Source organism: Balaenoptera musculus, chromosome 4 (assembly GCF_009873245.2).
Source record: "Balaenoptera musculus isolate JJ_BM4_2016_0621 chromosome 4, mBalMus1.pri.v3, whole genome shotgun sequence".
In the NCBI taxonomy this organism is placed as follows: domain Eukaryota; kingdom Metazoa; phylum Chordata; class Mammalia; order Artiodactyla; family Balaenopteridae; genus Balaenoptera; species Balaenoptera musculus.
Genome location: NC_045788.1, coordinates 142,815,174 through 142,842,918, shown reverse-complemented (window position 1 = coordinate 142,842,918; position 27,745 = coordinate 142,815,174). Strand labels below are relative to the sequence as shown.

General features: G+C 55.3%; 1 protein-coding gene across 5 annotated transcripts in view; it reads right to left on the bottom strand.

Annotated features, from left to right (window-relative positions):
• Window positions 1-27,745, bottom strand: part of AGPAT3 (1-acylglycerol-3-phosphate O-acyltransferase 3) — a 97,755-nt gene that overhangs the window by 25,531 nt on the left and 44,479 nt on the right. The gene's annotated exons all lie outside the window — the stretch shown is intronic.

Here is a 27,745-nt window from a genome sequence, read left to right as displayed (position 1 = left end):
GCCGGGTGTGGGAGCCCCCAGGCCCGGGCAGGCCTTCTGATGCCCGCAGCCCCCGAGAGGCCCCAGCCCCCGGCCTTCGTGTCCAAAGCTCTGACCCCGAGAGGCCCCGAGAGGACACAAGTGCGGCGCTGCACACACTTCCTGCCACCGCCTCCTAAACTCGCACGAACCCCGGGGGACGCCGTCACTGCCCCTATGTGACGGGCGAGCAAAGGAAGCACAGAGGCTTTGTGACTTGTTCAGGGCCACGCAGCGCAAAGCAGGAGGGCCGGACTCCAGTCCCAGCAGGGAGACCCGCGTCCGTGCCCCCGTGGGCGGGGACCCCTCTGTAACGCACAGGCTCCCACATCATCCAGGCCAGGCCTGAGGCCAGCTGCCTTCTGGGACCAGAGGTAACGGCTTTGACCAGACCTGACGCTGCCGCCCGGCATCTGGGCCCGCACCTGCCACCCGGCAGGCTCCCTGCACCCCCGGCCCCAGGAGATCAGGCTGTTCCCCACCCCGCCATCCTGGGTCAGGCACAATACCCGTGTGGGCCACAATAACCAGGGTCCCCGAAAGCCAGCTCAAAGACCGGCCCATCAGCTGTGATGCTGTTAAAAGCAGGTTCCCCAGGTCCGTGCCAGACCTGCTGGAGAATCAGCTTCACAGAGATATCACTCACACATGCGCAGTGTGAGGGCACCTGTCAGACTGCTGCCCGATCAAGACAGAGCAGCTCCATCACCCCCCCAGTCCACGCCCCCCCAGCCCCTGGCAGCCCCTCTGGGCTTTCTGACACTAGATCAATCTTCCTTTGCTAGAGATTCACATACAGAGGACTGCATGGGATCTGCCCATGGGCCCTGCCTGGCTGCAGTCCAGCCTCTGATGGCGGGGCGGTCTCCAGTCTGTCCGCTCACCTGTTCACCTGCCGACGGCAGCAGGTGTGCAGCCTCTGGCCCCGCACTTTCCCCAGCGAGCCTCTGTGCGGACACAGGCCTTCACTCGGGAATCTATTTAACAAGCGCCAGTCCCTGGTCCATCTCCTGAATCTCTGGTCGAGGAAGTCCATCCCCAGAGACCCCAGAGAGCTGCACCCCCATCTGGAATGGTCCCACAGTCCCGCTTGGAGGTGAGCCTGGCTGGGGCTCCTGGCCGCAGTAGGCTGTCCTCCCTGGTTGTCAGTCTGTCCCCAGTGCCCAGATGTGGGTCTGGTGTCCTCGCTCCCTGTGGGCCAGACCCCGTCCTAAGGCACGTCAGCAGCTGCAGTCCAGGCCCCTCCCACCTGCCCCGCCACAGGAGCACCAGTGCCCACCATCTGCTTGGACATGGCTGTCTCTCGGCCTACCGCCTCTGACGCAGCTGGGCCTGACAGTCTTGGTAACAAGTCAGTCACACGTGCTAACTTGGAGGACCTTCAGTGACGGTTGGGGGGGGCTGACCAGCCCCCCCCACCCCCGCAGAAGACACCCTGCTCCCCACTCAGCCCACACCCTCCCCGGCTCTCCCCCAAGGCCTGCAGACTGTCAAGCAGGAAAGCATTGACTCGGCAGCCCCCAAGAACACTGGCTTGTGTGTAGCCCTTGAAAACATTAAAAAAAAAATATATATATATATATATATATATATATATCTCATCAGACAATTCTAAGTTGACTTCTACATTTTTAAACCCAAGTTTAAATATGCAAGGGGCATAGATTCTGTCATACTGTGAACTTTTACTTTTAAACATACAGATCTTCCTTAACTTACAGTGGGATTACATCCCAATAAACCCATCGTAAGTTGAAAATATCTTGTTAAGTTGAAATACATTTAATACACCTAACTTCCCAAACATCAAAGCTGAGCCTTGCCCACCTTAAACGTGCTCGGAACACTCACGGTATCCTACAGTTGGGCAAAATCATCTGCCACAAAGCCTATTTTATAGTAAAGTGAATATCTCCTGTAACTGATGGAATACTGTGCTGAAAGTGAAAAACAGAGTGGCTCTCCGGGTCCAGCATGGTCGTCAGTGTACCGGTTGTTCAGCCTCGTGATGGCGGGGCTGGCGGGGCTGGCGGGGCTGCGGCCACCACTGCCCAGCATGAGCGAGAGGATCCCACCGCGTGTTGCCAGCCTGGGAGAAGGTTAAAATTCACAATTCGAAGGATGGTTTTCACTGAATGTGTCTCGTAAAGTCAAAATACCATAATTTGAATCATCGTAAGTCAGGGACTTTATACTTTTAAATGTAGAAAATGGGCTCTAAATGCCACAGTGATGTGACAGCCATGTCACCAGCCATTTTCAAAATACATGAAAGCAAGCTTTTCTTTAAAAGTCAGGAAATTCATTCCCTTTTCTCTTTGAATTTGTATTTCCATTGTACGTCCTCTACAGGATCTCATTGTAATACAATTTATTATGACTGAGAGTCTTTTACCAATCATCTTAACCTAACATTATGTAACAAAAATATGTATGAATATTTAAATTTAATTTTTACATTTCTTGTGCATAGGCTAAATTTAAGTTTAAAAACTTCTTCTGGAATATTGGATGAAAATCCCCTCCTAAGCAGTTCCGCCTATGTCACCTTAGAATCTGGGCATTTGGATGACCACAACGCCATGATCACATCTGAGAAATTTAACACTGACGTGAGCATATTACCGAATATCCCATCTATGGTCCCCAAAATGGCCTGTGTCACTCCTTTCCGTCCAGGCCCCGGTCGAGGGCCAGTGTGGCATTCGATCGCACGCCCCTGTTCTCCTCTGACCTAACACACTCACGCTCCCACCCCACTGGAAGAGCCCGGGACAGCTGTCCTATAGATACCCCCCAGTCTGGCTCTGCTTCCTTGAGACTAATTCATGCTCAGGGTGACGCTGGAGGCGTCCCACCAGGGGCACTGCCCCTTGTCCCCTTCCTGCCACAGCTTGGTGAAGGCAGCGCCCCTAGGTGTCTGAAGGCAAAAGTTCAGCTTGCTGGGCTCACCCCCCAATCTGGAGGGAGACGTTTGAGTTGATATCCACCCCTAACCGCCTCTGACCCCAGTTTCCGTCAAGGCCTCCTCCCGCCTAACTCTCACATCCTGAGCGCTAAGTGGTCAGAGCTTGTCCTGGTCCGTAACCACTCCCCTGTAATGGGTGCTGTAGGGACCACCCCTGCCCGTGTGATGCACTTAACCTCACGACACAAATGAGATGCTTCAAAACTGCAGCAACACGCAGCTCTTCCACTGACGTTGGTGTAAGCTTTTAGAAGACACGTGATACGTCCTAGAATAAAAGAATGCACTTAAGGTAGAAATTATGAGGCATAATTGGTATCCATCCATCCCCCGACACCCCCAAGATAACCGCTATTATTCCACAAAGTTTTGTTTTAAAATATAAGACATCGGCCCCTTTTCATTAATACTCAGATGCTGTTCCTGAGCTGGCAAGGAGAGCCCAAGTCCCGTCATTAGGTAAGAGTTTAGGTCAATTCCAGAAGCCTGGCACTTGCACAGCCCGGTCCTAAGGGTATTGGGGCCCCGTACAAGCTGCCGGGACCCCACCTTCTCGGGGCAGGGGACAAGGTGCACTCACCCTCCCCAAAGGGGAGACAGAGGGTGGCGCTGCCACCTGGGGACAAGGGGCACAGAACAGAGGCCGGCCGGGGGAGGCGGAGGGGCCAGGCACTCGGCAGAGCCGCGCTGCCCACAGTTCCAGGGCAGGCGAGTAAGGCTCCCGGAGCTGCAACACGACACGCGTCCCCTGAGAGACACCGACCGGGGCCTCTCGGGAGCTGCCAGAGCCCCGGTGGGGCAGGAAGGGCCGGGAGCCAGACCAGACCCTCCCCCCAGCTCCAGCACTGCCCGCTCCCCCGCCGCAGAAGCAGGACCCTCGTGGATCTGACACTGTCCCCCCAGGGCTTTGGCTGCTAGCTCCGAGCTAGTTCCTGTGGCCACGCTGCTCGGGGCTCAGGGTGGTGAAGGGGAGACCTGGGAGCCTGGAGCGCCTGGACCGGCTCCCCACTACCCCGCCAAGGGCCCGGCCCGCTGCTGGGCTCTGCCGCCACCACTGGCAGCCCCGACCTTGGCACCTCTTGTTACAAGTGAACTGTGTCCCCTCACAAGGGTATGTTGGGGTCCTAGCGCCAGCACCCCAGCGTGTGGCTGTGTTCGGAAATATGGTCTCAACAAAGGAAATCAAGTTAAACGGGGGCACTAGGGTGGGCCCTAATCCAATCTGACCGGCAGCCTTATAAGAAGAGATTAGGACACAGACGTGCAGAGGGATGACCACGTGAGGACACAGGGTGGAGGCGGTCTCTACACGCAGCTTCTTCCTTCACAGCCTCCGACACCCTAGCCTCGGCCTTCCAGCCTCCAGGACAGGGAGAATCGATGTCTGCTGTTTAAGCCCGCAGCCTGTGGTGTGTGTCAGGGCCCCCGAGCAGAGGAACACAGCTCTTAGAAGTATGCAGGCCTTGTTCCCAGATCCCGTAATTCTGGGCGTGCACCGGCCCCTTCCCACGTCCTGCTGCCCAGGAGGCCCGGGGTCTGCCGGGGACCCTGGCCCAGCCTCACCCTGCTCACGTCCCCTGCACCTGCCTCAGGGCCCACCCCCAGATGCCCATAGGACCGGCACTGGTCCCTTTGTCCCTCTTCCTCAAGAACTAGCCCGTCAGATGGCACGGTCTTCAGATCTCCTTACCAGGCACACCCCCATCTTTGCCCAAACCCCCATCTTTCCAACAACGCCTTTCCACAGAAACCAAAGTTGTAGTCGAGGGCCCATCAGAGTGCTTCCTTGCTCCATGCAGGGAAGGTGAATGGCTCTCTCTGCACGAGGAAGACCACTATTCCATTTACACACAGGGCCCACGTCAGTCCCTCCAGCCTCTGCCAACGCGGTCTAATCTTACAGCTGGGGGAGCAGCGCCTGATTGGAAACTGCACCCCCAGCCTGAAACATCCAGCGCTCTGGCTCTCCACTGGGGCAGGACCTGGCCAGCTCTGGGGGACACCACCTCAGCTGACCTGCTGCCCTGTTCCTGAGACCCAGGGAGAAGGCATCGCCGCTGATAACCACTCTGGGCCAACCGCCTCTCGGAGCTGAGGTCAAAGCCTGGCAGCCTCACCCTGCCCTGTCGGGCAGTCTCTCCTGAGCAGGTCTGACCCTGAGCACAGTGGCTGGTGAAGGGAGAAGACATTAAACATGCCAAAAGTGCCTCGTTTTTGATGTTCTAGATAGGAAGTCTGGATTATAGGATTAAAAGAACGGTTTAGTTATATGTGATCCAAATTCAAAGTCCATAATGAAGGAGAACCAAGGCTGTTACCTTCCCTTCTTCCTTCCTTTGTCCCATCCACCCACCCACCCATCCACCCACCCACCTACCCATCCATCCACCCACCCATCCATCCATCCATCCACCCACCCACCCACCCATCCACCCATCCCATCCATCCACCCATCCATCCTTCCACCCACCCATCCACCCATCCCATCCATCCATCCACCCATCCATCCACCCATCCATCCAACCATCCACCTATCCATCCACCCACCCATCCACCCATCCCATCCATCCATCCACCCACCCATCCACCCATCCCATCCATCCATCCACCCATCCATCCATCCACCCACACATCCACCCACCCATCTACCCATCCATCCATCCACCCACACATCCACCCACCCATGTACCCATCCATCCACCCATCCATCCACCTATCCATCCATCCACCCACCCATCCATCTGTCCCATATTTGAGTGCCTATATGTGCAGTAAACAGAGCAGACGTGGTCTGCTATGAGGCAGCAGAACAGAAAGGCCATGCTGGCTGGCTGCATGGGGGGCAAACTGGGGGCAAGCCCTAGGTTTTTGTTTTGCGTGTGAACAGTTCTGTTGTTTCCGAGTCAGGAAATACTGGAGAAAAAGTCTATGAACAAGACTGACTACTGGAAACAAAGGACAGTAGAGAGATAACATTATCTCTAATATTTTTAAAGTATCTTAAGATAATTTAGGTGGCAACGTCTACTGTTCAGAACATAACCAAGAATGGGAATAAACCTCCATCGCTTTCTGAACAGCCAGTCTGGGTATCAGGGACGCAGACACGTCACTCACAGGGACTCCTTAGCTCCTAGATGGGCTCCTCCCCACTCTTGCTGTCAACACAGCTGGGACGTGTGGGACTGCGTGTTCTCCTGGCCCACAGCCAAGCCGAAGTGCCAGACGAGAAAAGAGGGGGCGGCGGGCGCTGGAGGCAGGCATCCTGCTGACGGCAGCACGAGGGCAGAGGCAAGCCCGCGACCGGAGACAGCACCACCTGGAGGGCATCCGGGGCTGGGGCAGCTCGCAGACCCAGCGGCCCCATGATGACATCACGAATGAGAACATAATGCAGCAATTGTTGTCCACCCTGACCTCGCCCCCGCGCAAGGGGGGCTGCGCCACTCACCGCGGCACTGATGGCGGCCGAGGGGCAGAGAAGGATTTTCATGAGTCTAACGAAAATTTTAGATTAGACCAACACAATCCTGTTTTTGAGGTTTAAAGGGGTTGGCTTCAGTTCTTGGGTAAATTCACTTACAGGGACCACCTTGTCTTTCAGTAAGGCTGAAAAATATGACATTTCTTTGCTAATAATCATGTGTTGCTGGTCCAACCTCATGAGCCTAAAAATTGAATAGGAGGAGTAAAATCATCCCTGCTTGCAGCTGGTGGGTTGGTGCTGTATAGACCCAAGAGAGTCCACTGTAACCAAAGTGCCACTACAAACAGTAAAGGCTTACAGTAATGTTGAACGGGATGAAATTAATACAATGTCAGAAGTCAACATTCTAATAATGTTCAATAACTAGTTCTACCTGAAGTAATTAGGAGGCACTAAGACAATAGAGAAGTTTATTTCTTTCTGACTTAACAGATCCAGGTCGCTGGCCCCAGATGGCTATTTGGGACAATGGAGCAACCCAGGAAGCCATGCACTGAAGATGCAGCCTGGCAGCTCTGCCCCCCCGTGGCCATCTGGGGCCCAGGCTGCCAGGAGCCCTGCCATCTTCAGTGCATGGCTTCCTGGGTTGCTCCATTGTTCCTCTCTAGCAGGTAGAAAGGGGTAAAGTTGGAAGTCCGGGACTAGGGATTTCCTCTAAAGCAAGAGGGGTGCAAACTCACGATCCAAGCCCTTGGTGACCAGAACGATGAGGACACAGAGCCCTGCTGTATGTCCAGGCCACCAGAGAGTGTGGCCCAGCGGGCACACCTCCACGTGAACACACAAAAACAGAAGACACAGTGGAGCAGACCCTGTGTACATGTGCAGTAAAAAAGACAAAATACCTAATCACAAACTTCAGAAGAAATAAACAGGTTTACATGGGTAAACCTTAGAATATCCAGAAAGAGACAAAAGCAGAACTAAACAAATGGGAAAACGCTGTGCAGCCGGGGCAACACTGCCCCCCTGTGCTCACGCCCCGGTAAAGCGGCACCGCTCTCCCCATCAACATGTGGGGTCGGCTTCCCGGCCCTGGAACGCAGGCTGGCTACAGGGCTCACCCCCAAACAGACTGGGGTGGGCCTTACATCATACGACTGACTCCCGAGCCTGGGCCTTCAGAGCCCTTGCAGCTCCCCGTGCACCCTCCGGGCACCAGAGGAGGAAGCCCGGGCCAGCCAGCTGGAAGGTGGGCCCACATGGAGCAGAAATGGACCCACGGCCCCAGGCAGGCTGCCGGCTGACCGCAGCCTCGCAAATGACCCCAGGTGAGACGAGCAGAAAGCCGCCCTGCTGAGCCCAGCCCAAAGTGCTGAGCCACAGCTGTGAGCTAAGAAAACAGTGGTTGTTTTCAATCACAACCTTTTGAGGTGGTTTTTTAGATAGCAATACATAAATAACACACAAGCCATTCTTTCTAAGTTAATTTATAAATGTAATTGAGCCCTAATTAAAATACCAACAGGTGCCCCATCCCTCAGCCCTGGAGCTAGAAATGCTGATTCTGCATTCCACATGGAGAAACAAACAGGGAAGAAAACCAAGACAACCATGAGAAAGAACCAGGGAACAGCCTGCAAGATACGATCACGTACAACGAAGCCTCTGCTATTAAGAGCGTGGACCTGGCCTCCTGGAGTCCCTGGGCACCCAGAGCAGGTAAGCCTGCAGCCGCCGGTGGGAGCCATGGAAGCCGTGTGGCCTGAGCGTTGCTGCAGGCTGAGCAGACGACACAGGACACGCCTCACGTGACTGGCTTTCCTCCGCACTTGCCTTTAGGCAGACTTGTATTTCTACTGTGTGTACAATAAATAGGATACAGCTGGGACTTCCCTAGCCAAAAAAAGGCAAAACAAAACAAAACATAAAACAGAAGCAATATTGTAACAAACTCAATAAATACTTAAAAAATGGTCCACATTAAAAAGAAATCTTTAAAAAAAAAATAGGATACAATTAACTTAAAACCATCACTGGGCTCATGAAACTCTTTTGGCATTCCGTATCTCTCAACCACAGGGTAAGGAAGGTATTATGAAAGGATGTACCAAACGGCCCCTCCAGGCCTCCGTGACAACCGCCCCTCATGAGAGAGCTCGGCCATGGCGGCAGCGCTCATCCTTGGGCCCTGGGAGGGGACCCCCAGCCCCAGATCTAAGCCATAAAGGTAACCCTGTCCCCAGTTGGAGCGGCTGCTCCAGAGATGGCCCAGTTCCAGGCAGTGGGGCCTGCAGGGGCTCCCAGGAAGGCGTCTGCTTTCCTAGACCAGAGACAGGCCCCCCCACCGTGCTGCCCCTCTGCTCTTGGCCCTCCTTGAGGGAGTGAGGGGCGTCCACGGCAGCCACGGCAGGAGCACGAAGGGACAAGGGGAGAAAGGACCCACGCTGTGGGCGGCGGCATTGGCGAGCAGCCGGCAGCTGCCACGGCAAGAGGCAGAGGGGACACGAGTCTCGGGTATTTCAACCACCACTTCTGCTACCTGCGGCCCAGACCCCCACCCGCGCACCCTCACCGTTTCTGGCACTGTTACGCACGCAGTTCTCGCACATAACACACGATGCTCCGGCAAAGTTGGCTAAAGGGATGCCTCGTGTTTACTGTGTTCACACGTGCGACACCCAGCAGCGTGACTCCTGAAGCTCGTATCATTCACATGTCATTACGAGCCGCCTCAATGACAAGTTTCCTGAAAGAAGAACATTACGGGAGAGCCAATGTAGCACGTTACCTGACAGTCTCATCTGAGACTCTGAAAACCCTGTCAAACTCCGGACGGGCCAGTGCCGTTGGCTGCAGAGGGGCTGTGCAGGCTGGCGGGGGAGGGCTCTGGACTCAGGACAAAGGAAACCGCCCATATTTCCGGGTCCCATCGGAGACACCTGGGGCATTGCTGCACCTAGCAAAGGCCGGACAGATAACTGGCTGCCCAGGCTGAAGGGCAGGGGCCATGCACAGCCAGCATCTGTCCAGACCGCGAGCTGCTGGAGGAGCCTGATGGATCAAAGGGTCCCCAGGCCCCCAGGCCCCCTCCAAAAGAGGCCGAAGCTCCCCGCCAGGCTAGGAGAAGGGCCTGGGAACTACAGACTGAGGACAAGGGTGGGGAAGTGCTGTCACGTCCCCAGGGGGCTTTCCACTGTGGAAACGGTGCCCCAGGCAAGAAGGGAGGGGCAGCTGGGCGAGGAGGGGGCTGGGGCAGAAGCCCAGGGACAGACGGCCACGGGCCACGGTGAGAAGGCATGAGAGGGACCTCCGGGCCCCACCCACCCCACCTACCCCAACTCTCAAAGCTCCAGAATCTTCTGTCTGCCTGAGGTTGCTCTGAGGGTTTGACCGGCCGAGCAGTGGTGATGTTTGCGGTGCAGGGTGGGAGGAACGTGGAGAGCTCCCAGGCCCGATGCCTGCACAGCGGGCCTGTGACAAGCCTCTAGGCCTGAGGACACAGCAGGCACCCCCAACACCAAGGTGGCTGCCTGGCCTGTAGGCACATGCACACACATGCGCACACACGTGCTCACACGTGTGCACGTGCACGCATAAAACAGGCACAGCTAAGTTGCCTTGGATGTAACTTTGTGACAGTGATCTGCCCTTTATAATAAAGACGTTTTACTCTTAGAGAAACAGATGGGAGTTTGCTTTATAATTATTCAGTAAATTGGTTGTTAATGCACTTTTCTACATGTACAATATATTTCACAATTTAAGAAGTTACATCGAGTCCTGGTGTTCCCTTAGGAATGCAGAGAGCTTGTCACTCCCAGCCTGCAACAAGATAAAGCCAGACAAACTGCAAGTTCATGGCTTTTCTTGACCCCATCAGAGATGTGAGGTCACAGGACAAGCAATTAACAGAAAATGTGGAGTGAGGTGGGCCCTGCAGGGGGCGGGACTGAGCCCCGGTTCCCGGGGACAGACCCAGGAGGAGCAGGTCACAGGAGGCCACACAGCTGGGGAGGGTGTGAGGTCCCAGAGCTGCCAGTGCGGAGGGAGTGTCCCCTCCCGCAGGCTTTTTCTCCATGACTCCCAACCAGCATGCCTGAGAGAGTCTGGGAAAAGCTTCTCCTACACAAACTCTAGAATCTATAGGTAATTGACAGTGCTTTTTACGTAAGCAGAACACAAATCTCAAAGGATGAACAAGGCCACTTACAAAGAAAAAATGTCACATTTGCCATTAAAGAGGCATCATGTTTCACACACTTAAAAAGATAAGATTTTTAGAAAGGTAGGATTGGGACATTGGGATTGACATATATACACTAATATGTATAAAATAGATAACTAAAAAGAACCTGCTGTATAAAACATAAACAAAATAAAATTCAAAAATTCAAAAAAAAAAAAAAAAAGAAAGGTAGGATTCAAAATGGAGTAAACACGACGGGTTTCAAATGTCCACCTCGGCCTCTGTCCAGAGGGAAGAGCCCACTTCGCGGGTCCCAGAGCAGCCGCGACCCAGAGGCGTTCGGAAGAGGTCAGACTCACCCCAAGTCGGAGAACGAGGGTCGCCTGTCACTCAGCCGTCTGCCTCTCATTTGAGCTTCTGGCCAGAGCACAAACTCAGAGCATCTCAGACATGCACGTTGTGAAGTAGAGGATGGTTTCCGAGAACATTAATCAGACGTTAGGTAGAAACGTTAGGTAGAAAGTGAAACGAAGACTGTCACGAGCGCCGCGCACCCACTTGCTGCACACGGCCTGACGCGGAGCAGAGGCGTCGCCCCGGGACCCCGGGACCCCGGGGCCCCGGGAGGCAAGCCCTGAGCTCCTCCTCCCTTTCCTACCAGTGGCCGGACCGGAAAGTGGAAAACCTCTGTGGTGGGGCTGGACAGCAGCCTTCAAGGCCACAGGGCAGCAGCACACTCCCGCCCCCAGGGCTGCTCCATCCCCGCTTTGCCCCACCTGGAGGCTCCGGTTACAAGTCCCGGGCGGGGCAGGGGGCGCTGGCCGCTGGGGAGACCTCTCCTGCGCGTGGGGGGCAGGTGCCGGGAACCCATGGCCGCCCCCTCCCTGCTGCATCCCCACAACGGAGCTTCTCACCCTGAAATCAGTGTTTCCAGTACAGACGGGAAACGCTAGTGGAGTCTGATGAGATTTTATGGGCAGTCCCACTGGCTCCCTCGCACCCTTTTGTGAAGGTAAGAGCTGATCTATAAACAGACCGGTAAATCCTAAACTCTTCCTCACTTCGTTTCCTTGAACTTGAATTCATCCCTTTCTCAGGCTTTGTCTTTCTTCTGTTTTCCCCCCAGTCCCCAGAAGTTTCACCAAAGCCCTTTGTTCTCAAGTTTACCCCAAGGACGCCTCTCCACAGCAGGCAAGACCGACAGCAGCACCTGAGGACGGCTGGGTCGCGGGCAACGCGGGCGCATCAGGGGGTGGGGTGCGGGAGGAGACCCGAGAGCCCTGGACGCGACCCCTGGACGCGACCCCTGGACGCGACCCCTGGACGCGACGCAATCAGAGGCCTGCAGGGCGCCCTAGAAAGAGCACGGCTGTATCTGAGGAACAGGCCTTGCTTTTTGCTCTTTTGGGGGGAACCAACCTCTTTCTGTGATCACTTTCAGATGATCCTGCTCGGGGAGGACAGGTCAGCAGCTGAGGGAGGACGGCTGCCTCTAGAACAGACCTAGTCCCACAGTGTCCTTCCCTAAAAGTCGGGGCAAACCTGCAGCAAGCAGGCCGGGTGCCGTTCTGCCCCGACCTCACCCAGCACCCAGCCCTCAATAGAAAGAGCACAGGAACTGATGACGAGTCCTGTAGGTGAAGGCACCAGCCACACACCTCCCACCGATAGCCCCGTTATGTAAGGTAACACATCTACTTCCAAAGATATGAGTTATAACAAAATTTGTTAATATTTAAAAGGCACAATAGATAAACATTTTCTGAGTTTAATGTTAATACAGCCACGGAAAGAGTTACCAGGGAATCTGGTGACCTTTACAGATTTGTCCAGCTGTGACAGAGAGTTAATACCGAAGCCTGAGCAAGAAGACAGATGATGACCTTTCTAGCTCTTTCTAGCGCTGGACTTTCCTCCTTTATCAATAAATACTTACAAAGCACCTGCTGTGGGCAGCCAGTTTTTGCATCCCAAGAGATAATGGCGCAGACCACCTAAGTTCAGGACGCGATGCTCTACTTGACAGAAAGACCAAGTATCAAGATAGAATAATGCACTGAGCGGAAGAAAAGAAAATTAAATTCATGAAATGGCAAAGATTCACTAAGGATTAATTTCATCTACTAAATGATACCCCGTTATGGTGGCAATGCTTTTGCAACATTTAAAATGTTAAATTGCTTATGAAGTTTTAACCCCTTCCAGTCAGCATAGAAACTCCAAGTCCTCTACATTTGGCGCTGCTGACGGAAGGTCCCAACACGGCTGGAGCGCTCCCCGCCCCGCCCCCTGCCCCTACATGAATGGCCACGCACTCTGTCCAGTTCCCTTTGGAAAAAGCACCGGGAACGATCGCCCTCTCTGAGCTGCTCCTTCTTATCTCCTGCACAGCTCGCTCACTCCCATTCTATGGATTTTTCTAAATTGTAACATACATACCAGTGACGGGTCTATTGACTGAACCAAGAAATAATCATACATTCGTACGACAAATGCTTTATTTTCATATTAAATGTACTGAAATGGTTATCTCACTACCAGCAGCAGCCGCTTCCTAAGTGCTTTCAGGTTGAAACCTTTACTTAGGTCAATAGCAGTGGAACACAGCAGGTTTTTCCTCTAGGATTTGATGCTTGAGCACAATCCAAAATGTGGTCACTTTACAAATTTCACAGAATTTGGACCCTGGGACCAAGAACGGTAAAATTTAATTCCATGATTCTCCTCCTACTTTCCCCTGGGCTCTCCTTCCCCACAAAAAATGTGCTGAAATAAGTCACACTATCTGCAAGAACTTGTTAACTCAAGTTCTTTTTTACCTTCTTACTGCTTTCTTAATCTCTGCCTACACCTTTGTGCAGCCCCTTTACTAATCCTCCCTTCACACATTTGTTTCCTATCAGGACGCTGACTCATACAAAGAAGACAAAAATTATGGCAACCTCATGATAGGCAGGGTTTCAGAAAATTTAACTTCCACTCATCCTTTGTGAAAAGATTATTTGAGGATGTAGTCCAGCAAAACAAGAAGGAATCTAATGAAGAGGAAGACATGGAATTTAAGAAGAAGAAGAAATAGGCAGTTCTGCAATGAAAAGAAATGCCAAGATAACAACTTTATAGATGGCCTGGAAAGAAACTGGTCCAAATTAAAACAGGAAATCTTTCAAGAAGAAAATAGAATTTGTTCAACAAAGAATATAACTAAGGAGCTGGAAGTTTTTGGTATTGAAGAAGGAATATGTTTCTTTTCTCAAAAATAAAAAACAAACCAATTAAGATTTTTCAAGTCATAAAAATGCTATGCAAGGAAATTGTGATCCAAATGTAAATCAAATTAACAGGGGGGTTTAATGAGGTGCTTAAAACTTCCTCCTTCAAGCAGCAAAGACTTAAGGGCTCAGATTTCTAGTTCTTCCTTTGCAGCATCTGCAGCAACCAATTTTTAAAAATTTTATTGTGAATGCTGTTTCTGGACTTTTAATATTTACAATCAACCTACGAAAGCAGCATGGAGAACTTAATTATAATTACAGAACAGAATATGAACATCATAAACCCAAATTATTTTACATAATGGGGGTCTAGAGATTTTTGTCTAAGTTGATCCAACAAAAAGTGGAAATTTGAATCCATTAAAGTTTTAAGGGAACAGTAAAATAACTAAAAACAACAGTATGAGTAACAAAACTTCGTGGCAGCATTGGAGAGAAGGTGGGAGGCATGTAAGTTGACTAAATCCCTCATCACTCAGCGTGAGGAGTCGACAGGTACCGCTGATGAGGATGGGGGTTTAAAGGTCCATCTTACACACTGATAACCAGAAATCTAGTACAGTGCCTGGGACACGGTGGATACTCAGTAAAAATCTGTCGGGGAATTGGATAAAGTTTAAGTCAAGAGAGAGAGGCACGTGCAAACTCTGTGGAACGAGCCCGAGGACTCATTCTCAGTGTCGACTCTGAAGATGAATTCTGTCAATGTGTCAGTGTCCACCCTCAGTGCCCAGGGTCCCGCCCGCCCGCCGCGGTTTTCTCCACCAAAAAGGAGTGTGTTGGCACTGGGGCTTAGGACTGCATTCTTGTCCCGTGTCTGTGGCCTCAGCAGGTGACGTGATCCTTTTGAATTTCTGTATCTGTTTGAAGGTGGGGATGAGGCAGCCTTTACGTGCAGTGGCACAGGCCAGCTCTGAGGGTTAATAAGCCTCCCTCCCTCCTTCCTTTATAAACAGCTGAGGTCTGAAACAGCCTTTGTAAGCCAAGTTTTAAAGGGCATTCAAGTTCCCAGGTCAGCAAACAAAGGTGCTATTTTTCCCTACAAATTATAGATATCTGAATCATTTTGAGCGTCTGTAAAACCGCATAATTCAGCTGCTAACCCCAAGAAACGGCTTGTACAAGAGGGTCCTGTTGCCAGATTAGTTTGGGAAATCCTGTGTGCCCCACTCCACGCTGAAGATAACGGATACACACTCTGAGACGTCCGGCAGGGAAGGGGTGGGCTGACCAGTTGCTTCCCGAACTGTGAGCTCAGTGAAGCCTTAGTGTCTCTTGTTTGCCAGTTTCACTAATTCAGACTCACTTTCCCTCCTCGCTCTACATTAATGAGGTTTTAATTATTCTCTACACATTTCATTTCGAAGGGCGTGGTTGAAATCTGATTATTGGACATGGTTATAAATAACTAACATGAAAAACAGCTACCGTTATAATTTCAAACAAGGTTTTCAGCGCTGGGTTTTTTTTTTCTCCCCCCTCCCCCAGAACACCCCAAAACCCCAGAGCGATAAACACACTTCAACAGGGAGGGAAACTTATCAAACTTAGCAAGGCTTCCTGAGAAAAGCAGGGCTCCATCCTGGCCCCGGAGCCCAGACGTGGCGACTCTCCCCCACCTCACTGCCCGGTCAGAGGTTCCGCGTGGCACCTTCCGTGACCCCGCAGGGCTGCCAGACCAGACTCCCCCGCATAAAGCCTCGAAAGGGGCCCCCCTCACGGGGCAGGGCGCCTTCTCCCCCAGACCATGCTGGCCGCGTCCAGCGCCCTTGTGAGTGACGGGTTCACACCCAGCAGGAGACGGAGCCCGCTCTGGCCGGAGTCCCTGCCCACGGAGAGAACCAGAGGAGGCCAGGCCTCTGTCCTGGGTGCTGGGACGGCCCGGGCAGCTGTGACTGTAGCCACTCAGGTGCCCGCCAGGGGAAGCTCCCTCCCGCTGGACTTCCCGTGCTGCTCCTTAGGGGGAGCCGAGATTTACATGATCTGCAGCACGGAGGCCACCACCCTGGCCCTGAAGTGTGCACACGTCCACGAAGGTGCGCCGGCCTCTCGCGGAGCAGGACGCTCCTCCCCGCACCCTCCGACCGGGAGCTGGGCTGCGTCTGCCCAGCGAGCTGCGAGCCCCCAGTCGCCCCTCCGCAGGGGGCCTTCCGCCAGCGCTGAGCCCGTGCCCGCCTGGAGCAGGGCGCAGGGTCACTGGGGACATCGGCCACAGAGAAGGCGGCACTCGAGTCCAGCACTGGCTGGGGAGGACGGCTCTGTAGACCCAGAGAATGAAAACCTCGACACCCCCTCTCAGTTCTCAGCCTCGGGGACCCCCGACAGGGGCTGCCAGACTCTCTGGTCGGATCATGGCTGCTTCAAGAATGTTCCTTGAACTGGGTCTCTACCCGTTTGTGGATCAAGCAACCATTGAGTGGCTGGAAGGAGCGTCGGCGGAGGGAACGTGGGAGGACAGACCAGACTAGAAACCAGCCAGCCCTCCCCCGCGTGATGCAGCCTCTGGCCAGGGCCGCCACCCTCCCCTGCCCCACGCCCAGCAGGAGCGCACAAACTGCCCCCCCCGCCTTGACTCACCATCGACATGAAGACGGGGTGACAGACACACCCGCTGCCCACCCCAGGGGCCCGAGGCCGGCCCCCCGCGGAGGCTACCTGTGGGCAGTGGTGCTGCACTCCTGTGCCGTGGTCCTTCACCCTCAGCAGTGTCCCGGAGTCTGTGGTAAAGTTACAGGTCACTCCTCCTCTGGGGGCCACTCCTGGCCAACAACCGCTGCTACTCACCCTCAGAAGAGGCCAGGGACCCATTTAACAAGGGACACAAGACTAATTAGGAATTAGGGCTAACTCCTCCCCACACTCATGTGTTTATCTTTTGGTTCTGTGTAATCCTCATTTGTAAATTGTATTAACCCTGGGGGTGGTGCTGCAGAGCCCGGGGCCAAGGACAAGCCTGCCCGGGGTGGGGGGGCGGGGGGACCCCCCCCCCCCCACCACCACCTCCCCGCCTGCCGCCTGCAGGCCTGGTCCCTCCTCGTCATCAGAAACAGAACCAGCACTAATCGGATCTGTGGAACAGAAAGCTTCCAGATCAGAGAACTGAATTCCCAATCAGACAAGTACAAAAAGGAAGGAAACAAAAATAATCCCGGGACAGAACCTTCAAAAGAGCAGATGTCTCCTCATGGGAAGCTACCCCGTTCTCCAGCTCTAGCAAATAAAGCCAGCCCCGGACCTGGGGTCTGCGTTCCGCACGGCCGCCCCGCTAGCGGCCGCTGTCGGGTGGGCGCCGCCCTGTGTGGGTCGCTCCCTGAACTCGGTGGCATCACCGTCAGCCCCCTGCACGAGGTTGGCACCTGCAGAGATGGGACATCGGTGTCTCGCTCTCCAGACGGAAACTGGGGTCCCGGAGCTCACAGGCCCCGTTTACGATCCCAGCCTCGCGAGGGGCCAGGCTGGAAAGGAGCGTCGGGAGCCCAGGCGGGTGTGGCCTCCGACTCGCCACCTCCCTGCGTTCACGGCAAGAACTGGTGGGCACTCCCATCGCGACGGCACACAGGGTCCGGGTGATTCGCCGTAAGCCAGCTCGTCCTTTACGGCTACGACGAGTGGCATCCCTTTAATGGAAACTACCTGTTTTCCACTTAATTTACAGACCACCGTGTACATCAGCAGCCGTGGCAGCCTCGCCTCGGGGAGACGCAGCTGGCTCTGGTGACCCGCTTCCCTTGTTTGCTGCCAGGCCCCCACCGAGGGAAGGGACTGTTTGTCAGCGCGGAGAGCAGAGGGGGCAGAGCCGCAGCAAAAGCAGAAGCAAGCACGGTCTCCCCTGCCCGCCCCCCGCCCCCGGGACAGCCCGGCCCGGGCGCCGGCCACGCTCACCAGTAGAAATAATAGGCCAGAACCACGGCCAGCAGGGCGGCGCAGACCCCCCAGAACAGGCAGGCCGAGTAGCTGGCCAGCATCTTCGGATCCTTCTGAAAGTCGGCGAAAGGAGACTGGCAGCGGGGACGGGTCAGCCTCCGGCCGAGGATGAGAAGAGCGATTACGGCCAGGCCCACGCGGCCTGGGTCTGTCGGGCCTCAGCCACGCACCATCTGCCCTGCAAAGAGGGGACACCACTTCTGGGTCCCGCCTTCCCAGCAGCGGCCTGTGGGTCTCAGCGGCCAGCGCAGATGCAAACAGAACTTCTGGAGCCACGCAGAAAATGCGGGCCTCTCCTCGGCCACGGCGGGGGGCTCTGCGGGCACACACTAATCCAGTAAGCGGCTTGCAGCCTGGAGCCGTCGTAAGCAGGTGGCGTCACGGGGCTAGGCCAGGAGACAGGTCAGCGGGCCCCCCAGCCCCTGACCCGACTGCAGATGGAGGGCACACGCGGGAACCCCGACAGCGCGACGCCCCCCAACCCCGCCCGGCCTGGGGCAGGTCACGCCGTAAGCTAGCCGGGCGGGCCTGGCTCGGCCCCCGGGCTGGAAAGGTGACAGGCAGAGGTCCTCTATGCGGGGCTGGGTCCGGGCTCACGGGCTCCCCAGCCCCCTACCCGGACGCCAGTCCACACAGGCCGCCCAGTTCCAAGTCCGGGCGCGGGGTGCACGGCCGCTCCGGCACCGTCTCTGCAAAGAACCGTGGGGAGGAGTTGCCCCTCTTGCTCTTGGGAAGGGTGTGGAATGAACTGGATGAGGGAACAAGCAAACTGGGGGCTGCTGTCCTCCGATGCCTCCCCAGCCTGCGGTGTCTGAACCTGCAGCGAGGGGCCGAGGTGAGATGAGGTGACCCAGGGGCAGAGGTGGCCCCCGCGAAACCCGTTCCCAGGGCACAGACGCGCGAGGAGCGGCGGAAGGCTTTCTGAGGGTTCTTCACGCCGTACTGGGATGGGACGGCAGTCGTTACGCTGTCCACCTTCGCGGCACTCGGCACAAAACACCGTCTTCCAAACCGGCAGCTGCCCCGGCTGCCGCCTGCCTGGCCCCCTCGTAGCCCTGCGCCCTGCACGGTGGGGGGACCCACAGCGGGAGAAGCCTGCTCGGGCCCCGAGCTCCACAGTGAGTCTGCGGGGTGTGAACATCCCCGAGTGCCCTGAGGCAGCTGACCTGGGGCCTCTGGACAGGCTCTGTAAGGCTCCTTCTAGATGCACGGTTCTGCCATTCCAGCCTCTGGCTCCCGGCCCAAGAGGCTACCAGGCGAGGAGGCAGTCATCACTCGGCCACTGAGCCCACGGGCGGGGCTCCGAGCACGGCCCAGCATGGTCCCACTGGCTAAGGCTTGCCAGTCCTCAATCCCTACAGCTGCTGAGCTGGGAGGCCAGCTCCTCGGAAGACGCGCGGAGCCCCAGGAGAGGACGCGCCTCTGCCTTCCCGATGAGTGACGACAGCCCTCCTCCCCCAGAGCTGCCCAGTGACCTACGTCCGCAGAGCAAGCCCCCAAAGTCGGGCAGACGCAGCCCTGAGAGCCTGGGGCCCTGGGTGCGTGTGCTCGTGGGGCGGCAAGGATGCTGCCCGTGAGGCTGTGACCTGTCGCCGAGCGGAGGTCTCTCCCGGGTCTCCAGGGAAGGCGGCAGGCGTCCTTGACTTGACCCTTGACTGGCAGCACCTGGATTCAACCTTTCCCCTGAGGCCAGTTACCATTTGAAACGCGATTTGTGGGGCTTCCCCGGTGGTGCAGTGGTTAAGACTCCGCCTGCCAATGCAGGGGTCACGGGTTCGAGCCCTGGTCCGGGAAGATCCCACATGCCGCAGAGCAACTAGGCCCGTGAGCCACGGCTACTGAGCCTGCGCTCTAGAGCCCACGTGCCACAACTACTGAGCCCACGTGCCACAACTACTGAGCCCACATGCCACAACTACCGAAGCCCATGCGCCTACAGCTCGTGCTCCGCAACGTGAGAAGCCACTGCAATGAGAGGCCCGCGCACCGCAACGAAGAGTGGCCCCTGCTCACAGCAACTAGAGAAAGCCCGCGCGCAGCAACGAAGACCCAACACAGCCAAACATAAATAAATAAATTTAAAAAAAGAAAAAGCTATTTGTGAGGACTTCCTGAGCCCCACTTGGCTCTGCCCTGCTCCTGAAAGGCTCTCCAGGCCTTCTCCACGCGCAGCCAGAACTAACTGCTCGTCTGAAGCGAAATCAGGCCACGACCCACCCTGCTGCCACTGCCAGCATCCCAACGGTCACCTTCGATTCCAGGCCTTGGGGACGCTCCCAAGTCCTGTCCTGTCCCCAGCCTCCTGCTGCATTCTCAGGGCTGAAGCCAAGCTCGGAGGGCAGGCGGGTGGGTGTGCGGGGTGGGGTGGGGTCCCTGCGCACCCCACGCAGACGCCTCTGCGCCCTTGTCCTCAGACCGCACCCCCAGGGGCTCCTCCGGGGGCTGTGCCGTGTCTGCTTCTCCTCTGTTCTGCGCTGGACTCTGGACCCTGGGGAGCAGTGATGGGCCTGCCCTCGGCCCCGGGCCTTAGATGGCCCCTTGGGCCCAGACTCTCCGGCCACGTGTCGGGGACAGAACAGAACAGTCAGGCTGAGCCCACTGGCCCCATGCCTGCCAAGTCCCGGCTTGGGGAAGCGGCTCACTGGCAGATGCGGCCCTGGCCCTTGCCCTCCTTTGGGCTGTGGACCTTTGGGGTCTTCAGCGCGTCCTAGAAAGAGCCCCCAGGGAGAGGTGCACAGCACACACGTGCTGTCGCTGGGCTCCGATCCCTGCACCCCGCCCCCGCTTCCCGGCTGAGCCTCAGTTTCCTCCACTGTAACGTGGGAGTGACCACTCTACTATGTCAAGATCCCCACGGAGAAACGTCTGACACGGCAAATGCCAAAAGCGGTTAGCTCTTATGATGACATCCTCATTGCCCCCAAATCGTTTCCTTTGGTGGCAACAGATCAGCAGAGATTAAAGAAATACCCGAGGTGTCTCTCCAGGCTAGAAGCAGGGGGGAAGCAAAACCTCAACCTTGGTTTTGGCTGTACTGACCACGTGGGACGTGGGGACTGCAGCAGGTTTTTATGACGCCCTTTACGTGATTTGTGTAAAACACACCAAACCTAGAACATTCAGTAACTTGGTTTTATTTATTTTGAATTAAAGGTTGGCATAGGAATTTTGCCAAAACCCTCCTGCTATAAGCAGCGTTTCTGCTGAACGGAGACTCCCCGTGGGGGGCCCGCCTGCGCTTGCATGGCTGTGCGTGGGTGGGACCCACGGAGGGAAGGGTCTTCTCCGTCCTCTGCTGAGAGCAGCCCACAGGCCAGCGTCACTCGCTATAACTACTCGGGTTTGGTTCTCCACATCTCTTCTTTGAAGTTAAGGAGAACAAATACTACACAAGAAAATGACACAGGAATATAATGGCTCTATTTCCCTGGACCTGAAAATTATTTATTTATACAAAGTATTAAAAGACCAGGAAGAATGTTGCTAGAATTTCCTGGCGGTTTCTGCACAGCAGCAACATAAAAGGAATGCTTTAAAAACCTGGTGAAACCTTTCTTCTGACTCGATGACTCTTCTCATGACATTTCCATGTTCCCTTTCTTACGCAGCTCAGCAGAACTCAAGGTGTAACTAATTATTCCTGCTTAACTTGTAGTAATCATTACGCCCATCACACACGGGCACATATGAAGAATATGCAGTTATTATTGTGTAGCTTCAAACAGCAGTCCTCTTTGTCGTCCCCGCTGACCCCCCTCATCCAGCAGGGTACCCCACACTGCCTGCCCACGGTGGCGGACCCCAAGGACCACAGGCCGGCTGGCAGGGCCCGCAAGGCAGCAGGCGAGGTAGAGCCCTAACGAGAGGCAAACCGCTTCCCTGGTATCTGCAGGCCCACGAGCTCCTGACCCAGAAACAAGGAGCCAAGAGTTAAGTGGAAAGTAGACCATGCCGAGACACGTGGGTGGGAGGCCACGAGGGCCACACCAAGGTCACGCTAGCTGACGGGTACTGTACAAGGATTACTCATTGCACGATCTCCATACTGCTGCCCACCGCATAGAATTCTGCCCAAGGTCACCAGGATTGGAAACCAGTTTGGTCAAGGCGGCCTCTGAGCACATCACTGCCCCCTGCCGGCCGGTCCAACCCAAGACGCCCCAGGAACGAGCGAGCTGGGCTTATCCTGTCTCCTGCAGTCCCCAGGGGCTGGGGTGTCCTGGAGTTGGTCCCCACGTCTCCACGCCTCAGACGCTTGTTAAATGGCAGTCAATCACCCTCTGGCCCAGTTTCCCCAAAGACACTGTGTCAATCCCGGCACCCTGGCTCAGGACGATGGGACCGGCGCACACGCAGAAGGGCAGCGACAAGGCACGGGTTTGGGGAGGAAAGAGCTCGGATCCTCCTCTGCTCTGTCCCAGGTGGCGGGCCTCTCGCTCCCAGACTCTGCTGCCGAGATGCCGCCAGCCCGCTGGGAGGGCCAGCTCAGCGCTTGTTTATCCAGTTAGCTTGGCACCAGAGCTGGGGGAGAACCCTCAGGGTCAACCAGGGGACAGGTTGCCAAAAGCACTCACTCATGACTTCCGGGCCCCTGAAGGCCTTGCTGGGCTCCCTCCCACCAAGGACACCACCCTCCCTCCCCCCGCCCCCCCACACCTCGTTCCCATGCCCAGGGCATCCCTCCCGCTGACCGCTTGGACGCTGAGCTCCTGGTGTCTGCAGGCAGCTCGAAACTGGAAAGGGCGTGAGTTTCTCGGTTTTTCTCCACTGGTCCCAGAGGAAGCAGGCAGCTGTGGCGTCTGCAATCCAAGCACTTCCCAGAGAAGGTGCTCTGATCCACGCCCATCCACGCGTCCTGGAGGAGGGCCCGTCCACACGTTCTGCTGGGAACCGGCCTGGGACACACACACGGTGGCACCTGGGGGAGGCGACCTCCTGCCCTCTCACCTGGAGGTTTTATATTTCACTCAACCCGATCTGCCCTCCCACAGCTTTAAATACGCGAATAAATACGTAAATAACAAAGATAAACCCCATGCGTGAAAAGCTCTGGGGTAAACAAGCCAGTGGTGGCAGAGGCCCCAGGAAGGAGGCCGCTGGGCTCTCAGGGACCCACTGATACAAGACCCTTCCAAACCAAACTGGGACTTTGGAGAACACAGGTTACTATGCAAACCAAACGCGAGTAAACAGCCTGAGGTGTGAGCCCAGGAAAGCCAGCGGCCAGGTCTCCAGTGATGCAGAGCAGCTCAGAACTCCCCCAGTGCCGTCCGCGCAGCGGCAGTGACTCTGCAGCACCTGTGCGGGCCGGTCGGGTGAACTAGGGCAGAGGGGGCAACCACAGTAGGTGTCCTGGGAAAACTCTGCTATGTGGGGAGGGGGGCTAGATGACCAACTCCCTCTGAGTCAGGGGGTCCGCCTGCAAAGCCTTCTAAGCCTTATAAGGACCACGCTCTCCGGCCCTCGGCCACCTCGGGCGTTCAGATAATGGGGACACACTTATTTTTGTCAGGACTGGTTGGTAGGCCTTCCAAAGGCACTTACAGTTCAGTGGTAGGTGATGGTGAGGAAGACGTGCACAGAGCATGGAAGCCCCTGCAAGAACTACCTGGTGGCCCTTAAAGAAGCAAAATGACAGCACAGTAAGCAAGAGAACTGGCATGCGGACAATTTCAGTTCATTATGAGATAACATTAAACAGCCCAGCATTCTGCATGGAGTTTACACACACGTGTACACCCCTCTTAGTGAATCTCACAGTTTCCAGGAACTAGTACCACCCGTTTGAAACTCATCCCAGAAAGAAAACTCCTACAGAGAAAGCAATTTTTAAACAAAACGTAGTTTCAGTCATGAAATCTCTTTGAACAATTATCGTGATTCTTAAAATTCATATGAATCAGCTTGCTTTGTTCCTAACCGTTTCAACTAAGAATCACTATTAAAATTTCTATCTAACCTTCAGCTAAGTGACCGGCATACGGACACCGCAGCCTGTGGGCCCCCGTTCCCAGGCAGGGGTGTACATAACCCTCACTCTGGTCTTCACAACCTCCTGGTGAAAGTTATCCCAGTGCAAGAAAACAGACACGGGAAGCTGTAAATGTCATAATGCTGCAAGCATCAAGGCTCTTCCCGCAATGCTTACAGATGTCAGAGCACAGAAACGAGCCAGGTGTCTACAACAAGGATGTGCCCAAGTGACTTAATACTTTGCATCCATTCAAATGACGTGTAGACAGAAACCCTGAAGCAGCCTGGGAAGGGTTTATCGAACCCTGGATGTACTCAGTGAGAATAAGAGCGAGCACACGACGGCACCGCACACGGTGTACTCCTCTTAGTGGCAGAATGCCTGCCCCGGGTGGGGGGCTGGGCAGCCTCTCACAGGAAGAGGAGGAGGGAGCTGGGCTGGACCCCAACCTCCCACGTCCCCAACAGTGGGGAGGGACTCCCCTCCCCCGTGCCCGGCCCCGTCCCCGCACTGCTCCCAGACATGGGACACACAGCCACCAACTTGCTCTGAGCTCCAGCAAGTGGCAAAGAGAAGGACCTTCGAGGCTGCTGAGTTGAAAGGATGGAACCACGAAGCCCCCCCTCACCTGCAGACAGGCTTCATTCCTCCCTCGGGGGCAGCTGCCCCCACTGGCTGGGTGGCTATCACGCGAGCCCGCTGCATCCACAGGTGGCTCAGCGGCCCAGCCAGTGGACGGCAGCTGGACACACTGGCAGACCCGCCCGCCCCTGCCGCAAGCAGCAGGCCAGCGTGGGCCCCCCACCCTCCCAGCTCACTGGAGGGGGAACCTGAGTTGTAGAATTTCAGGCCACACCCCTAACACCAGCTGGAGTTCACGGTCCCGCCCGGTGACGGTGACCGCTGTCTGTAACTGGCGCCCTGCACGCAGGTCACCGTCCCTGGGCGTCCTGGCGGCTCTGCGAGTCTGCTCCCTCACTCTTCACAGCTCTCTCGGGAGGCGGGCACTCCTAGGAGTTTCACTGACAGATGAGGGAACTGAGGTTCAGAGAGGTTAGGCAACTTGCCCAGAGTCACACAGCAAATATGCAGCAGAGTCAGGAGTCGAAGCCAGGCCAGCTAACTGCAAAACCAGAAATAGGAATCGTGTCTTAAACAGCAAGGAGCAAAACCCAACCAAAACGTTCGGGAAATGCCTATTTTTCCCACATCCACTGAAAGGCAGATTTCCCCTGGATCTGAGAACATTTGAGCCTCACAGCTGCAAAGAAACCTGCTAGTCTCTGCGGGGAGCAGAGAAGATGGTGGGGTGGAAGGAGATTAGAGAAGTAGCTTTGTTTCACTGACTCCTAAAACCAGGCCTGAGTGACGGGGGGAACTCCTTGGACCCCCCACTCAGCGGGACACGCAAGGCTGCACCTCTCAGACTGGGGGAGAACGGCCCGCCCAGTTCTCCAGCTCCAGAGAAATGTTTCCAGTAGACAACACCCCAGCTTCTGAACTCTGTTTTTTAAAAGATTTTGCAAATTAACAAGGTTCTGTAAATGAGCAGGGAGTAAGGAATTTTGGGCTGTAAAAATGCGAAACCGTGCAGAAGTGCACAGTAAGAAGGGAAGTGTCTGCCGCGGCCCCGTCCCACCCACAGGCCGACTGCTGTGGAGTCTGGTGTCTCTTCTTCTGACGCTTGTAGTTTTCAAATGTGGTGATTTCAAATGGTCACACTTTGTGATACTGTGGGCTCTGTAACTTGCCTTTCTCCCTCCATGCGCTGTGCTATGAACTGAATGGTTTCGTCTCCCCCCAGATTCATCGTTGAAATCCCAGTCATTTCCAGTAGGGTGGCATTTGAGGTGGGGTCTTTGGGAGGTGATTAGGTCATGAGGGTGTAGCCCCTTATAAAAGTGACCCCAGAGAGCTCCCTGCCCCTTCTACCATGTGAGGACCCAGTGCCAAGATGGCCGGCTGTGAACTAGGAAGTGGGTTCTCACCAGACACCGAATCTGCCAGCACCTTGATCTTTTTTTTTTTAATTATGTCTTTATATTTATTTATTTATTTAAATTTTTATTTATTTATTTATGGCTGCATTGGGTCTTCATTTCTGCGCACGGGCTTTCTCTAGCTGCGGCGAGCGGGGCTGCTCTTCGTTGCGGTGCACGGACTTCTCATTGCAGTGGTTTCTCTTGTTGCGAAGCACAGGCTCTAGGCGCACAGGCTTCAGTAGTTGTGGCTCGTGGGCTCAGTAGTTGTGGCTCATGGGCTCTAGAGCGCAGGCTCAGTAGCTGTGGCGCACAGGCTTAGTTGCTCCATGGCATGTGGGATCTTCCCGGACCAGGGATCGAACCCATCTCCCCCTGCATTAGCAGGCGGATTCTTAACCACTCCGCCACCAGGGAAGTCCCAGCACCTTGATCTTGAACTTCCAGCCTCTAGAACTGTGCGAAATAAAGGTCTGTGCTCATCAGCCCCCAGTCTACGGGAGTCTGTGATAGCAGCCTGAATGGACTAAGCACTATAGCAGGAGAGTCTTTCGGGTCAGTACAAACCTCTCCTCTTCTGCAAAAGTAGTGGAGAGCAAGGAGAGCACTACCTGGGTTCGAACCCTGGCCCCGCCACCAACGAGCTGTGTGACGCTGAGAAAGTTATGCACCTCTCTGAGCCTCCATCTCCTCATCTGTACAGTGGGGAAGACAAGGTGAAATGAGCGAACTGTGCAAAGTACTTGGAGGAGGGACAGGCCCAGGGCCCAGGAGTGTCAGCACCAGCTTCACCGATTTCATTCTTGCAAAATCAGCTGCAGAGTATTTCATCGTATGGATGCATTAATGGCCGAAGAAACGGCCATTCAGACGGCGCAAGCAGGAGTGACAGCCGATCGGCCCCCCTTCTCTCTCAGCAGACTCACAGTCCGTCGCAGGCAAAGCAGGCTGGCCAAGGCAGACACCGTGAGCCCCATGTGTAATTTAAATGTTCTAGTTCCACATTTAAAAAGTGAAAGGTGAAATTCACTTTAATGATGTATTTTATTTAACCCAATATAGCCAAGATATCATCGTTTTAACATGCAGTCAATACTAAAAAGGCAATAATGAGATGCTGTATATCACCCCTTTGTCTGGGTCTTTGAAGTCCGTGTATGTTTTTAACTCTCGCGGCCCCTCGGCTTTCAAGGGCTCAGCATCTGCGTGTGGGCCGCGGGGTCCCACGTTGGACCGTCGGGCTCTGTCGTTCCGGTTACCCACGTGACATTTGTGGCAGAAGAAAGCTCTTGACCACCCTGACCAGGGAGACACTACAGACCCAGAAATCAATCTGCTGTGACAGCCTGACGGATTCCAGCATCGAGTGTGAAGCACTGGAGTCGGGCACACGACGTGTCAAAACAAGACCTCTTATGTCCCCGGTCCTTGCCCGTCTCCTGAAGCTCACGGTAGGACACACAAACTGCGGGACCGTCCATACGTTAAAAAGGAGCAAATTTTCAAATTTCGAGGCCAGCCAAGGTGGGGAGGGGTCCCTGGATAAACAACTAACCCAACCCCACTCTTCTGCAGCCAGAGCTTAGGAAGAGGGGAGCCCACAGAGGGTCCAGACTTGGAGACCGCGGGCCTGAGATGCACGGCCCTGAACTCCCATCCTCTCTCCCCACAAGAGGGAAGGAGGAAGGCTCTGCTGGGGAAGAGCTCACCAGCCCCGCCCTTACCTGTGGGCTCCGGGCGCCAGCCTGCAGGACCGTGCCTCGGGTATGCACTGGAGTCCCACGAGGTACTCGTGGTCCCTCCCCCACCTGGGCACCTGACCTCCCACAGGGGCGGCCCGCCTAGGGGCCTGGGCAGGTGCACGGTCATGGTGACCGGGTCCTCTCCTCACTGACAAAGCACAGTGGACACCAAGGCTGCAACCCCAAAGAGCAACACACCCTCCCAGCGGCCCCGGAAACCCCAGATCAGAGTCTGTCTTTACTGCAAAG